Source organism: Sorex araneus, chromosome 5 (assembly GCF_027595985.1).
Source record: "Sorex araneus isolate mSorAra2 chromosome 5, mSorAra2.pri, whole genome shotgun sequence".
Taxonomy (NCBI): Eukaryota; Metazoa; Chordata; class Mammalia; order Eulipotyphla; family Soricidae; genus Sorex; species Sorex araneus.
The window spans coordinates 45,625,969-45,642,696 of NC_073306.1; the positions used below are offsets into that span (position 1 = coordinate 45,625,969).

The window sequence follows — 16,728 nt, forward strand, 5'->3', positions numbered from 1 at the left end:
TGTAAGTAAAATATTTACTTTTCTTTCTCCTTTTTCCTTCTTTAGCCTCCTCCTTTGGGCTGGAGCAATAGCACAGCGGTTGGGTGTTCTCCTTTCATGCGGCCAACCTGAGTTCGATTCCTCTGCCCCTCCCGGAGAGCCCAGCAAGCTACTGAGAGTATTGAGCCTGCACGGCAGAGCCTGGCAAGCTACCTGTGCATATTGGATATGCCAAAAACAGTAACAATAAGTCTCTCAATGAGAGATGTTACTGGTGCCCGCTTGAACAAATCGATGAGCAACGGGATGACAGTGACTTACTTACATCCTCCTCCTTTATCACCTTCTTAGTGCAGTAGGCAGCACGTCAGTCTCATAATCTGAAGGTCCTGAGTTCGAGCCTCAGAGATGGCAGTTGCTTTTCTTGTCTCATTCCCCTGATCCTGAAAGAAGCCTCCAATCGTTGGGAAAAATGAGTAAGGAGAGGCTGCTAAAATCTCAGGGCTAACACGTTACTGGGCCTGCTCAAGCAAATCGATGACCAAGGGATGACAGTGATACAGTGATTCTTTTTCCTTTATAACCTTCGTATGATTTTATTTATGGCAATATCTTGTTTGCATAGACACAGGAAGACTATGCTTTTATAATATATAATGTAGGTGTTAACTAACTCCTAACTGCACATAGTATGTGCAGGTGGATCCTGATAAAATCTTGGGCATCCATCATGTTAACCTGACATAAGCTTCAGTTGTCCTGATACTGGCCTTAATTCCTAATATGTCAAATGTGGATTTTCACCGAGGACCTGGATAAATCCACAGAAGGTGACTTGCCAACATGGCTTCAATAAGGAGGGCCTATGGAACCACGAGTAGTACAGTTAAAGTGGATTAAGAAGCACTGTCATGGGACAGGTTCTGACCCAGAAGAAGAATAAAGCGATTAGCAGAGACCCTATGAGGTTAGAAAAGACTGAAACAAACTTGTCTGAGGCCTGTAGTCTGGGGAATAAGACAGGATGTTCCCCCCCCCCAAAAAAAAAAAACACCCTGCTCTAACTTTTACCCCTGTGCCGAGAGCCCATTTAAGCTCAATCTAAAAGTTATAGGTAAAAGGAATCTGTAAATTCCTTACTGTGCTTATGCAAAATGACTGGCAATATTCATCAGAAGTAAACTTAACAGGTTACTGTGATTATTTCATGAAAAACTAGTAGAAGAAGAAAGAAAGCAATGTGTCAGTAACTGAGGAGATATATTCTTGTGAGTTTGATTTAAAAGACACTGTGAAATCAACACTCTGGGGTTGAGGAGGCTACACCAGAATGAGTGAGCCACAACACCAAATCCACAGCGTCCCCTCTGCCTAAGTCTTTCCAGATACTGGAGACGTTGCAGCACTCCCCAATCACATTCTGAAAGCTGTGGGCAGGCAATACAGAAGCTTGAGGAATGTAGTCATGATGCCTCGGACCCACTTAAGATAAGATTCAAGATAAGGTTCAGAAGATCATTCTAAGGTTGCCTATTAGAATGACCTTACTTGCTTTAAAAATTTTTTAATAAAAAATATTTTGGTTTATGGTCCACAATATTAATAAAAATATTAATTGTATGTCCACACCCAGTGATGCTCAGGGATTACTCCTGGCTCTGCACTCAGGAGTTACTCCTGGTGGTGCTTGGGGCACCATATGGGATGCTCAAGATCGAACCTGGGTTGGTAGTGTACAAGGCAAACACCCCAACCTCTATAACTATCTCTCAGATCTCTTTACTTGCTTTTTTGTTGTTACTTACTACCCTGCTGACTGAGTTTGTGGGCCCTTTAGTTCTTTTGTTCCTTAGCTTTTTGGTTGTTTGCTCTATTTTAAATTGGGTTATTAAGTTTTTTAATTAATGATTTCTGTTGTTAAATCAATATGCACACTTACTATAGCCCCAGTTTGTTATCAAGGATTCAATATGTATTAGAAAAAAGAGGCAATGTGATGTTTTATTTGTAACTTGCTTGTACATGCTTTAAGCAACTTTGCTTAACTTCCCTCAATGTGAAGGCCCTTATCTTATAATGCCATGACTGCAACTCCTTATCTTATGATGTCCTTGCTATACTTGATACCATGATGTAATCCCTGTCATTGCTGTACTTGATGCCATATTGCAACTCCAATGTCTTTGCTGCACTGTCTCTCTCATGCTAGATAAGAAGTCACGTGCCCTGCAGATGCTTTATACAGGTGCTCTTAAATTCCCTGATGGGGACCAATAGCTTCTGCTACTTTGCCAAACTATGGTCCAGGGCCCAGACAGCCAGTGAAAATAAACCTCCTTGATTTTGCACAATAAGACTCAGTGTGGTTATTTAAGTGAATTTTGGGTACAGCACATCTCCCCTCCCTAGAGTAGCAAGAGATGAAGCTTTTCTGCCACCAGCAACCGTATTGCTGAACCACTTGGGCCTCCTTTCGGCTGCTGGTCTAGGGCTAAGAATGCAGATGACTGACAACTGTGGATTGGTTAATCAGTCCTGATGTCATGGGGTAGCCATGTGCTGCTCCCTCTGGGGGAAACATGTCTTCCCTGCAGTCACCCAGTCCTCTATTGCTCTTAGAATTGTTATCTAAACTATTAGGGGATCATTTATGCTCCCACCAGTGGTCACCACATTAAATAGCATGAGTTAAAATGACATCTCTGGACCTGCTACTTCTCCACTGGTTCACTCTCCTCTTTGCAGTGATGCTGTGGTTCCAGCTCTAGGTGAAGTACCAAGGCAGCAAAGAGGAGATGGGGAGAAAGTCAGGCTCTGGACTAGGTCACAGCCTCTTTATGGTTATTGTCCTGGCCCATGCACCTCTCTCGTCCAATAAGCTCTTTGGCCTTATCACTTCTCTGTGCTTCAGTTTCTGCATCTGCAGCTGGCTCAGGAAAATTCAGACTGGAGCTCAATATTAGCAACCGAAAAACTTTTCAGGGAAGTGAAGGTTTAAAATGCTAAAAGTGGAGAATGAGAATACAGCAGGTAAGGCACTTGCCTTGCACATGGTAAACCTGAGTTTGATTCCTGGTGCTATATACGGTCTCCCAAGCCCCATTAGGGATGATCCCTGAGTGTAGAGCCAGGAGTAAGCCCTGAGCACTGCAGGGTATATCCCACAGAGTACAAAAGAAACAAAAAAGAAAATGCTGAGAATAGCCTTTTTACCTTGTTGCAAAGGGTAAGAGGGCATAAACATTTATCAGAAATCTTTATCTTGACTGTATGGTCACAAACAGCAGTTTCTATGGGGAAAAAAAATAGGGAGCACAGAAAGAGGGGGGTGCTGGAGAGATCAATTTCAGCCTGGGGGATGCTGGAGAGATCAATATATTTACTCCTAGACTGGATCACCAAGGCCTGCTTCCATTGTAACTGCAAATAATTTTCATGGGATGTGAGTCCATCACCTTCACAGATTGCTAACCCAAGAATAGCACTGTAGCACTGAATCCTAGTCATAACCTAACCCTAACCTTAACCTTAACTTTAACTATACACTAATTTTATCAAGAGGCCAATCTTTACACTTGACTTAGCCTAACCCATTTTTCATTGATTTGCTCGAGCGGGCACCAGTAATGTCTCCATTGTGAGACTTGTTACTGTTTTTGGCATATAGAATATGCCACGAGGAGCTTGCCAGGCTCTGCTGTGTGGGCGGGACACTTTCGGTAGCTTGCCAGGCTCTCCGAGAGGGATGGAGGAATTGAATCCGGGTTGGCTGTGTGCAAGGCAAATGCCCTACCCGCTATGCTATTGCTCCAGTCCGAATAAGACTTATTTTCCTTCCATATTTTCTTTTTGTTTTAATTTTGATGGAGTTTGGAGAAACCACTGGTGCTAAGGACTTACTCCTGGCTCTGTGTTCAGCAGTCACCTCTGAAGTACTTGGGGACCATATTCAGTACTGGGGTCAGTTGCATGTGAGGTAAGCTTTTAACTCTTGAACATTTGCTTTCCAGGGTAGAGTACCCCTACTTGGTATGGTACAATGACCAGAATGGACAGATCCTGCCCTCCCTGAGCCTTTCCATTTATAGGAGTGTCACATGGTGACATACACTGGTGTCCTTTAAAATGCACACTCCTCTTCACACCAACTTTCATTCATAACATCTGCAGTGGCCTTATTCTTGACCTAAACCTAACTCTAACCCAAACCCTAACCATAAAATAATTCCATGAAGAGTTTTAAATATTTTTTTAATTATTTTTTTGGTCACACCCAGCAATGCACAGGTTTTGCACTTACAAATACCTCCTGGCTTTGCACTCGGGAGTAACTCCTGGCGGTGCTCAGGGGACCATATGGGATGCTGGGAATCGAACCTGGGTCAGCCGCATGCAAGGCAAATGCTCTACCCGCTGTGCTATTGCTCCAGCCCCCAAGAGTTTTAAATCTTATTATAGCCTTGGTCTAGCCATTAACAATGATAAGAAATGTAAAATTCACCTCCGTCCAAACATTTATTCTCAAATTGTACCAAAACTTAACTTTTTTAAATCTTATTATAGCCTTGGTCTAGCCATTAACAATGATAAGAAATGTAAAATTCACCTCCGTCCAAACATTTATTCTCAAATTGTACCAAAACTTAACTCTCAACCTAACATTAACCTGAATCTAAATCTATCAAGAGGTTTAACTTTTATTTTAGCCTGGGCATAACCCTACCAGTTAAACAAAACTTAACATTCAACCAATCCTAATGTTCATTCTCCACTTCTTCCATAAGCATAACACCTCAACATGACACCAATCCTAAACTTAACCCTAACCCTAACTCTAAACCTAGCATTAATTCTAACTCAAACCTGAATTCTTCCATGGTCTCCCAAGCCCCATTAGGGATGATTTCTTGGCCTAACCCTACCAACTACATGAAACCCAACACCCTTATTCAAACTTCCATTTTTAGCATCTATAATGGCATAATCCTGAACCTAACACTAACTCTAAACCTAACATAAAAACTAACTCTAACCCTAATGTTAAGTATAAACCTACCGTTAGGTCTAATACTAGCCTAGCCCTAGTTCTCTCAAGAGGCCTATTACCCTACCTTAGAAAAACCCTAACAATTACAACTTTTTAAAATTATTAAGACACCATGATTTTCAGTTATTCATAATACAGTTGTTTCATAATACAATGTTCCAACAACAATCTCACCACCAGTGTGATCTTACATCCACCAATATTCATTTCCGTCAGACCCCAATTACTCCCGCTTAGCAGGCACATAACAAATTTACTTCATATTACTTGCTCTAACAAAACTTAAGGGAATGGCAAATGGCATTATCAGAAAATAAATTTTTAAAAGTCAATTTGTGATTATTAATTGCTACAGGATTTTAACACATGTGGCACTGTAGTACTGTCATCCTATTGTTCATTGATTTGCTCGCACGGGCACCAGCAATGTCTCCATTGTGAGACTTGTTGTTACTGTTTTTGGCATATTGAATATGCCACCAGTAACTTGTCATGCTCTGCTGTGCAGGCGGGATACTCTAGGTAGCTTGCCGGGCTCTCTGAGAGGGGCAGAGGAATTGAACCTGGGTTAGCCGTGTGCAAGGCAAACGCCCTACCAACTGTGCTATTGTTCCAGCCCTTAACATATGCAAAAAAATTTTTTAATCACTTAATACACAAAAATTCCTGTCTCATTTACATAAATAAGTTTCACAAATTCTACCATGACCTAGCTCTTAACTGAATCCTAGTCATAACCTAACCCTAACCTTAACCTTAACTTTAACTATACACTAATTTTATCAAGAGGCCAATCTTTACACTTGACCTAGCCTAACCCTATGAATTACACTAAATATAATACTCAACCTCATTCTCACTTTCATTCTCAACATCTACCTCCTGCATCCTAACCCTAATCTTTCAATGGGTCAACTGTGTGGTTAAGGACCATCATCAGTTCAAGGATTATTTGTGGCCTCCAGCTGCTCAAAAGCTTTGTAAGTTCCCAAATATCATCACTCTCATATGGAGCAACCTGCTAAACAGTTTTTCCAGGTTTGACAACAATCTTAAAAATGTCCAAAGTGTTATCAATAATAAAATAGGATGATAGAAATAAAATCTTCCTAAACCATCAAAAATACAAAAAAAATTCCATCAACGTCTGCTAGAGACCTATAATCCTCTGCAAGGGGAGGAACTAAGATAGCTCTCTGTTCTTTCTCCACGAAATATCACAAATGGGGGTGGAAAGATCAGGCAGAGTGCTTACCTTGCATGCAGTCAATTCACGTTTGATCCCTAGCAACATATATAGGGACCCCAAGTCCTGCCTGAGTAAGCCCTGGGCATCACTGGTTGTAGCCCAAAAGACAAAAGAAGATTACACAAATTATTGCCAGAGTAGATGTTAGCTGAGAGGTTGCAACCCATATGTGAAGAGAAAGGACCTCTAGTAGTTTGCCTGGATATTAATTCAGAATACTGTTATTTCCTTCAGTCTGTGCCACCTTAGGTTATGTTAAGGATTTTTAAATATTTATAATATATTGTGTTGGACTGGAGCGATAGCAGAACGGGTTAGGGTGTTTGCCTTGCATGCAGCTGATCCGGATTCGATTACTCCACCCCTCTCAGATATCTGCAACTTCTGGCAGATGTCTCTCTGGACTTAGTTACTAAAATACTAAAATACAGAAACCCAAAACCGAGAGGTCGCTAAGTGTGGTCACTCGACCTCATACCTCTTCATCCTCAGCAATGGAAAACAAATTATCTAATGCTTCCTTTTCAGCAGGTCTGACTTTAGGGGAGAGACTCTCCAAACAATAATAGTGAGTTTTGTTGAAATATTGAATGTAATCAAAGTGAAAGTAAAGTGAAATTTATTAGTTACACAGGCGGGGGGGCTAAGGGTGGAGGGCTAGGGGCGTGGGGGGGTTAGGGGTGTGGGGGTGGGGGGTGGAGCTATACTGGGATTCTTGGTGGTGGAATATGTGCACTGGTGAAGGGATGGGTATTCGAGCATTGTATAACTGAGATTTAAACCTGAAAACTTTGTAACTTTCCACATGGTGACTCAATAAAAAAATTTAAAAAAATAAAATAAAATAAATTTTAAAAAAAGAGAGCCCAGAAGCTACCGAGAGTATTCCACCCACACAGCAGAGCCTGGCAAGCTCCCCATGGCATATTCATATGCCAAAAACAATAACAAGTCTCACAATGGAGATGTTACTGGTGCCCACTTGAGCAAATCGATGAACAATGGGACAACAGTGATAGTGCATGCTATAATATATTATGATTTCTTTTTTTCATTCAAAATAAATATCAGATCACAGAACCAATTTTGATTTCCAATGCTGGAGTCTTCTAAAGAAAACTCACCAAATCAGGTATTTCAGGTATCATAAAATGTGCATCTGCAATCTCCAGGGCCTTCTTGCGGCATTGGGGGTGAGTCTTTATCTCTCCAAATTGTCTGCAAGGCTTCCTTGATTCTTCTTTCCTGGCAGCTCTGAATCCCTCCTGAACTCTCCCATCACCACTGCAGACAGGCCTCCCTCCCCTGCTCCTCAAACCGCTGAGTTCTGGCCCCCATTAGTGACTTTGATGCATCTCCTGCCTGAAACCTCCTCCGATTCTGATTATTTAGAGCTCAACTCAAGGCTTCCTCCAAGAAACCTTTTCGGTCAACTTTGTAGCTCAGTGCACTCACAGGTCTATTCTATTATTTCATAGGCATCAAATGCACATTTCTGCCTACCTGAAATTATATTGATCCTCATCAATTTCTGTCTCCTTTTTGCCTTCTGGGAGCAAAGTTCTGTGAGCCTCCATCAACAGGCTCATGCCTTGCCAATGGACTGAGTCTAACATGCAGAAAAGTGGCTCTCTTACACATCCTGGGCCTGTGAAGAAATATTTGATATTTGTTTGTATTTGGAGTTGACACCTTCATTCTGTAATGTGTGTTGGAAATTTGGACAGTGCAACTTTAAGGATCTTAGAGTTGATACTGGGCGAGCCTAAAGAGATAGAGTGCATGCTTTGCACTCTATGGGAGCCCCTGGTTTGATTTCTGGAGCCATATGGCTCTTTCAAGCACCAACTGGAGCAGTCCCCCAGACACTGTGCCCCAAACATCCTGCAAGCATAACCAGGCATAGCATAAAAATATCTAAAAGTTTAAATTAAAGTGTGAAAACCCTTCAACCTCTAAGTCCCACTTCTGGAAATTAATTCTAAGGCAGTTATCATAAACACACATGAAAAGGGAGGCTGGGGACTCAGAAACCATGGGAATCAATCAGATCTGGCTTTCCTTGTGGTTCCACCAATCTCATCATTACTATGCAACCTTGAAAAAATTCCTAATGTCTGAGCTAATGTTTGGCTCCTCATGCATAATTATGGATGTTGTAAGTCCCTATGGAGAGAAGCTGGGGGCTCGCAGGAGGCTGCATGTGGACAGTGTGTAGCACAGAGCCTAGAGCCCGGAGCATGAGCAAGTGGTAGCTATTGCTGTCTGCCAACAGCTCCTCATAACGCTGCTGCTGTAGGACGGAATCTAACAGGACATGAATATCTCACCGGAAGGGTCTGTCTACATCACAGCCCAAGCTTCACATGAAAGCCACATGTATAATTGCTAATTATTTAAGTAGCCACTTTAAAGGAGTATATTTTTAAAAAGCTTATGAATAGAAGGAACATATGACCCAGCGATTCCACTCCTTGGCATCCATCCCCCAAACACGAAAAACATTCATTTGAAAGGATATATTCACATGTATGTTCATGGCTACTCTTAGTACGACAGCCAACATATGGAAACAGCCCAAATGCCTGATTATGGATCAAGAAGTTATGGTGTATGTACGCAATGGAATACTATGCAGCTCTAAAAAAGAACAGTTATGCAATTTGGAGCAACATGGGTAGAACTAGAGGGTAGCATACTGAGTGAGGTCAGTCAGAAGGAAAGTAAGAGATACAGAATAATCTTTTTCATGTGTGGAACTTAAAGATACACAGCAAGATAGCAACAAAGGGCTAAAGGCAGTGTAGCGGGAGAATTGACCATACAATTGAGTTGGATGGGGTTGAGAGGGAGGGGTGTGCTCAGGGTAGGGAGGTGTATATTCAGGTAATGAACGTGGTGTTGGAATCATGTGCATAAAATGCCATTCTTGTAAATAGTATTATAAATTACAAAATCTCAATAAAAAATTTTAATCTAAAGCATGTGAAATTAACTTTTAATGATACACGTTGGTGAACTCAATATGTTCAAAATATTATTTTAACATGTAATCAATATAATTATATTAAATAAGATATTTTACTTGGGGGGGGGCAGGGGAACAGCTGGTGGTGCTCAGGGCTTCCTCCTGGCTCTGTGCTCAGAGATCACTCCTAGAGGTTCTCAGGGGATATATTTTACCTTTTTTGTTGGTTCTAATTATTTAAAATCTGGCATACCTTTTACACATGTATTTCTTTCCATTCTGGCCAGGCAAATTTCCAATGCTTATTAACTGCCAATTGCTGGAGGCTGCCACCTTGGAGAAGTGTGCGTAATTCACTGCACAACTTTAACATACTGAACAGCCATGGAAAAACCTGCCTTAAGAATAATTTTCAGGAAAAATCACTTAATCATCTGAGGAAATACAGAGCGAGGTGAGGAAGAAAGGGTGGAATACAAAAAAAGGATGATCCCACTTTGGTTGGATATAAATCTGAGCTGCTGATTATTTGAGTGTTTACACTCACTGAGCCCAGCAGGCCTGTGGGCAAGGGCCACTGAGGAAGGGCGGAGAGTGACCATCATCGGCCTTCCTGCTTGCACTCAATTTTCTCCCTCTGTCCCTCCGTCCCTCCGTCCCTCTGTCCCTCCCTCCCTTTCTCCCTCCCTCCCTCCCTCTCTCCCTTCCTCTTTTTCTCCCTCCCTTCCTCCCTCCCTCCCTCCCTTCCTCCCTTCCCACCTCCCTCTGTCCCTCCCTCCCTCCCTCTCCCTTCCTCCCTACCTCCCTCCCTTCCTCCCTCCCTCCCTCCCTTCCTCCCTTCCCACCTCCCTCCCTCCCTCCCTTCCTCTTTCTCTCCCTCCCTCCCTCCTTCCTTCCTTCCTTCCTTCCTTCCTTCCTTCCTTCCTTCCTTCCTTCCTTCCTTCCTTCCTTCCTTCCTTCCTTCCTCCCTTCCTCCCTCCCTCACTTTTTTCATTCCTTCCTTCCTTCTTTCCTCCCTCCCTCACTCCCTCCCTTTTTCCTTCCTTCCTTCCTTCCTTCCTTCCCTCCTTTCTTTCTTCCCTCCCTCCTTCCTTCCTTTTTTCCCTGGTTCTGGGGACATACAGTATCACTTCCCAAGAATTCCAATATGAAGACCTCCTTGCTTGGCAATTGAAATACTCTTTCCTCTGAGAGAAAGGATGTTCATTGTAGAAAATTCCAACAAAAATAGAAAGAGATTGCTTCTCACTGAGTGGGTGCGGATGGCCTATATATAAGATGCCCCTAAGCAATGTGCTGGTGGGGATACAAGGAAATAGGAAGCCCCTTTCACTGCATTGGGAAACCAGCTGATTCCGCCTCCATGAAAAGCAGTATGGAGATGTCTCAAAACATTAAAAATAAAACTCACATATGACTCCGTGATTCCACTCCTTGGCATCTACCCCACCAGTTTGAAAACACTCATTTGAAAAGATGTATGCACATCTCTGTTCATTGCAGTCTTATAGTGGTCAGGATCTGCAAACAATCCAAAGACAGCAGGGGGATAAAGAAGCGGTGGTCTACACGTACAACCTAACCTGCTCAGCCGGGGGGAAAACTGCACTCTTGTCTTTTGCTGCAGCCTGGCTGAGACTGGTGAGTCGTGCCAAGCAGAGTAAGTCAGGGGAGGGAAAATGTCAGAGAAAAAACTCAGAGATAACATGCAAAGAAATAAAGGGAATGGACCTTTAGGAATGAAAATATGTCCCTGGATTATGATAATTTAGAGCCCTTGAACAAAGATTACCAAGAAGAGGAGGAGAATGGGTGGGATAAGGATGTATCAACACTGCTATAAAAAAAATAAGGATTACAACCGAAAATAAATTAGAATCTACACTATTTTAATTTTATTTTATGCAGCTAAAAGAGAAATGGAGAGGGAAAAATCTTTCTATCCTATCTCTAACGTGAAACCTCATCAAAAATTAGCTCCTAGATTTCAAAGCCTGTTTTATATGTTTATATTTGTATTTCCTAAAAAAAGAACAGAATGTGTATTCTGCTCTGCAGTCATCTGTTTGAATTACCTGCGTCAGGAATACCTTCCCCTGTCATTTATTCTCTTCTGCACAGATATCTTGAGTTGTGCGGCAGTTGTCTAGCTTTCTGTCGGGTAGGAGACGGTAAATGATTTTACCTGCTCCTGTGGGATTGTGAATAAATTGTATCCTGGTTATAGCCACACTAAGTATCATCCTAAATGAAAAGCTTTCTAAGCATATCTATGATTGTTTCTAAGAGTTAGATTCCTAGAGATGGATTTCTGGGTTGGTGTTATACATATTTATATTTTCATATTTACTCAAGTCAACTCATTGCATTTGGCACCTCACATGCGGGGGGCTGCTCTGTGGAGCTGCTGACACCATCTTTAGTGGGACTTGAGGCTTTATTTCCTCCTCTGTAAGCAGCAGAGGGGAGGAAGGAAGCGTGTTAGCCCCCAGTGGGCCTATTCTGCGTTCCCGGACTCCACAGATGACATTCATTTGCCCTTGGTGCCCCACAGTCAGTCCACGATCTTAGAATTTTCCCCCAAACAGCAAAGAGCCAAGTTCCACACTCAGTTCTTCCAGGGCCTCATTCCACGATGACACCATGAGGAGGCTTCCTGGCTGAGTCTGTTGCAGGGCCTGATGCTTGCCAGGCGGGTATAGGGGAAGCGTGTGCAGGCTGGAAGTAGATGGGTCCACACCAGGCCTCAGCAAGGGCTCTCCTTGGCTCTGCCTCAGTTTCCTTGTCTGCTCAGCAGGGTTGTCCTAGGAGGATCCATCCTCTGGAGTACTTTGAAGGTGCTTTTCCTGGTTATAGTCCAGTAACGTGCTTCCTCCCTTCTGCAGATCCCTGCATTACGGCTCCATGGGCACATGGATTGGTTACTGGTTTGTCTTGTTACCTGGGGGAGCCAGACTGCCCTGGGTGGTTTGCCACTGTCCTCTCCCCATGCACCCCCACCGTTGCTCAGCTGGTAGCTACAGTTTTCTCCTTATCGCAGGGGAAACTGGGCTGCAAACTAGCTCAAAGGAGAGAGGAAAGGTCTTCTTCCATCTGGGGCTATGTTGTGGCGAATGTATCTAGGAGGTGCTCCTGGGCTTTCTGAGTGAGAATTTTCACCAGAAGCAGTGGGGTGGGTGCCTGGGCACTGGGGTGGTCAAGAGACCTGAGTTGCGTATGGGAAGGTGGGATGGCACTGGTGCCTTCCACGTGTGAGCCAATCAAGGGAGTTTCAGTGATAAGGCTCAGCTCTCTGCTCCCAGGCCCCACCTCTGTGACCTGCTCCCAAGCACCCACCACCCCCACCCCGGACCAACTTCACCAGTCTCTTTGCATCATTTTCATTCAAAAAAGTCTGTTCACACTCACCCATAATTGGGATCTTTTCTGTTTCTAGAAACAAAAACACACACAAGTTTTGAATCCAGGCTCAGGGGCTCCCTGACTAGTTCAGGTCATTTGAGGCTCCCTCCCCCTCAGGCTGAAGGGTCAGGGCAGTCTGGCTCCCCCAGGTAACGAGACAAACCAGGGCCAGAACCCAGAGTCGAAGACACTGGATGTGAGCTGGGAATTTGGCTGGCGGGAAGACTCTTGAGTTTTAGCCTCTCAACTGCCAAGAACTTATTGTGGGACTGGGTCAAGTCACGTGGTGGCTTGGTGCCAGCCCTGGTCCTCGCCAGCCTAAGCATATTCTGCAGCTTAGCTGCACTGTGAGTCTTACTCTGTGGCTGCTCTAAGCATCCGCACCTGTGCCCAGACACCTGCTGAGCCCAGCAGGGAAGGAACCAGCAGCTCTGGGTCTGCCAGATTTGCTCCAGAAGGGGGCATGTGGTGGAGGAGGGGTGCTGGGGGGAGGGGAGGGGTGTGGGAGGAGGCTCTGGGCTGTAGGAAGGATGAGCAGCTGCCACCAGGAGCCTACGTCAGGGACTCTGCCCCTGGTGTAAACCCTGAGCCTGGCCCTCCTCTTGATTCTGCAAATAAGCACCGATGAAATCATCCCCTAAATTTAGGGCTTCGCCTCTTGGTGTCAAGCCAATAGACCCAGCCAAGCTCAATTAAGTCAAGAAGATTTTAAGACATATGAGCCATCCTGGAGATGGGAACCTTTGGCTTCCAGGCACGGCCATCTCAGGCTTTGCTTGGAAACACATTTGTCAAAGTCCAGGACTTTGCTGGAGAAGGCTGACCACTGATGGGCAACCACTGGCCACGGAGTGTCCATATGTTGAAAGCACTTTCTGTGTCTGTGCAAGTCCCAACCACACTCGATGGCAAACGTAGGGAGACAGTGGGAGGAGGTGTTCCAGGAGGTGGAGACTCTGGGCCGGTGACTTGAAGGACCAGTGTGCAGTCCTGTCAGAAAGGGGCTTTTAGGTCCCTGCGACATCTGGCTGGCACCAGGCAGAAGTTTCTAGAACAGGAGCAAACTTACACAATAGATCCCAGGTTAAATTTACAGATTCTTTACTGGCATGCGCAAGGTTCGAGTTCACTGGTCACTAGGTGGTGGCGCTGATCAGCTCCTGCTCCCTCTCCAGCTCCCTGAGACGTGTTGTCACTATTTCACAAGCTCCTTGTTGCTAACTCACCCACAACCAGTCTCTGTGGCTGATAATTCCTACCCTAGTCCACAAGTTGCTACTCTTCTGTTCAAACCGCCCCCTTCCTTAGGGACCAAGTTAAAATGCTGCCTTCTCCCAGAAGCCCCCACCCCTGCAAAAGGTAGCTGCAGCCACGTGGAGGTTTCTGGGGCTCTTAGCCAGTGGCACTGTAGTCCCTAGAGGACAGTGGCCCAGCTCAGTCCTCGCCTGCAGCCTGTGTACACTGGGGGGTAAAATGAAGCCCACAATTACTGCCATTTTTTTGTTTGTTTTTGAGCCATACCTGGCGATACCCAGGGGTTACCACTGGCTCCGTACTCAGGAATTACTCCTGGTGGTGCTCGGGGATGCCGGGGATTGAACCCAGGTCAGCCACGTGCACACCCTCCACACTCCTGCCCAAACGCTGCCACTCCCAGCAAGGGCAGATGGACACTACAGTTCCACTGTCTTCAGTGCCTTCCTGTCTCATAAGCTCTTTAATGAGGAGTTGGGAGTTGCCACAGGGGTGAAGGCAGGGACCCAAAGCTCCTAGTCATGAGTTTCTGTCACCCCATTCAAAACGTGCTGTGTCCCAGCTGCAGATGAACCTCCAGTGCCTCAACCCACCTCCCACCTCTAGAGACACAGAGACTGTCCACACTGTGGGAAAGAGAATTGGAGTGAATCAAAACTCACTGGGAGTCCCGGTATTAGGTAATGAGAGTAGAGCCTGCAGCTGGCAGCGCCCTGGGCCAGGGAGGACATTTCTCTAGTGATGAGCAGCAGGTGGCCACCAGGACTGGGGAGAAGCGGCTGGCAGCTGCTGCCGGCCCCAGAGGGACTTGCACCATCTGGAGGCAGGTTCTGAATGGCCCAGGGGACCTTCTCCCCAGGGGCTGATGCCCCTGCTCAAAAGATTAGGGCCATGAAAGCTAAATAATGAGGCAGCAATGTCCCTGAAGGGTCCAGCAATGGCCTAAAATGGGCCACGATAGAGCAGGGCTGTTTTGGGTATAGTTTGGTAATGACCCAGCAATACTATTCATGGAGGTGTGATGTGGGGGGGAAGAAGCAGAGCTGGGTTGGGGGGAGCAGGTGCAGTAAGTCTGTCTGGCTCTGGATAGACATCCAGCCCCACTCAGAGCAGCAGCTCGACCAGGAGTGCTGAACCTCGCCTCCTATACCACCCACAGCATCCTCATGACTCTGGGAGATGGGTGTTGTAACCACCCCATTTTACAGAAGGAGAAACTGAGGCCCATCAGGCCACAGTTTACTCAAGAGACCCATCCAGTTGGGTCCACTCAACCACACTCAGTGACTCGGTAAGGCCCCAATGACTGGAGGCTGTGTGCACAGAAATGAATCAGGCTTAACCACCGCACAGAAGTTCCCGATTAGGGGAGAGGGTCCAGTGTAAATTACATGTTGATACCTACCGTGAGGTCACCAAGAAGGAATGTGTAGGGGAAGTACAGCACAATGTGGGGTGAGGAGGATGCAGGAACTCAGTCTACATTGGGATAATCAGGGAAGACTTCAGGGAGGAGGTGGACAGTGCCACTAAATGAAAAGAAGGTTAAGTAGGACAGAGAGGGACGTGGGAGTGCTGTTAGATAAGAGGGCCAGGAGAGAGCTTCCAGCAAGCATCTGAGCAGAAGCCAGGCAGAAGTCAGGAGCAAGTCTAGTCGTAAGGCTCACCAGCCCTGAAAGAGAAGACAGAAGAAGGGCATGGGGCCACCCATGGGTGGGGCTGGGCCGGCACTGCAAGGAGCACTCAACTGCCGAGTTTTTGCAGGCAATTATTTGAACCCGCCTCTGCCATGTGCAGCACCCAGTTTTTCATGAGGAATTTGAAGGTCACTTATTTGCTCCCCCCATTCTGCTCTTTGGCACTAGTGCCCGTGCCTCAGTGGCCACTCCATCCTCTCCCCCTGGAATGCCCCGAGCCACCCCCCTATTAAGAAGCCCCCTGCAGATTAGCCCCTTCCAGCCTCCCCCATCTCACTTGAGCAGCCCCCTCCTTCCCTCTAGGCCCAGATTTTTATTTTCCAAGCTCAGAGCCTTCCCACGCTCTGACATTTACTTGTAGGAATTGAAATTATTTCTATTTCTCCTGCCCAGAGCGAGGCTGCAGGTCAGATCTCCCCCCACCAGAGGACAGGTCTGCCCTGCTGGGGTGAAGCGATGGGGCAGAACCGCCTCCCTCAGCCCGGCAGCCCTGACACCTCCATACTGTGCCCTGAGCCTGCTCCTGCCCCAGCACTCCCACACACTGCTGAGGCCCGCAGGCTTAGCGTGACTGTCTTCACATGAGAGGATGAACACATGGGCGCTTGAGTGGTGTGATGTCACAGTTAAGTTGGCACAGCCCGAAAGCCGCCCAGCTGCGGGAGGTCACGGCTTTCTGACTGCCTCCCCTCTCTGGGTACCTGCACTAAGAGAGAAGCCACATCCGGGGAGATGCAGGACTGGGTGGGGACAGGACGTTATAACAGAGGGAAATGCAAGAGCAAAAGGGAACTTGGCACCATGTTCAGAAGGCGGGGGTGTGGGACTCAGGGCACCAACAGAAGAGGACGAGCGGGCTATGGGGGATGGCTTGACCCCTGTGGCTACAGGTAAGCAAAACCCTGCAAACGGCACGAGTGCCTCTGACAGACAGTCCCAAGGCACAGGGTCTGCTCTCAGAGAGTAAAGTGAGGGACAGACCCCAAGGAAACCCAGGCTAAGGAAGATGGATGTGCCCAGCACCCAGCCTGAGCACTGCAGAAATGCCCTGCTGCATCATACCAGCCATTTCCAATTCCCTGGGTGGATGTTACAATGTCCAGTTTGCAGGGAGGAAGCGCAGCCTCAGAGA

The 16,728-nt window shown here is 46.0% G+C and overlaps 1 non-coding gene across 1 annotated transcript; it reads left to right on the top strand.

Annotated features, from left to right (window-relative positions):
- The first annotated feature begins 320 nt into the window (after window positions 1–320).
- On the top strand, window positions 321–393 carry TRNAM-CAU (transfer RNA methionine (anticodon CAU)). The gene has a single exon. It is a non-coding gene; the product is annotated as a tRNA-Met (tRNA).
- Window positions 394–16,728: the final 16,335 nt, after the last annotated feature.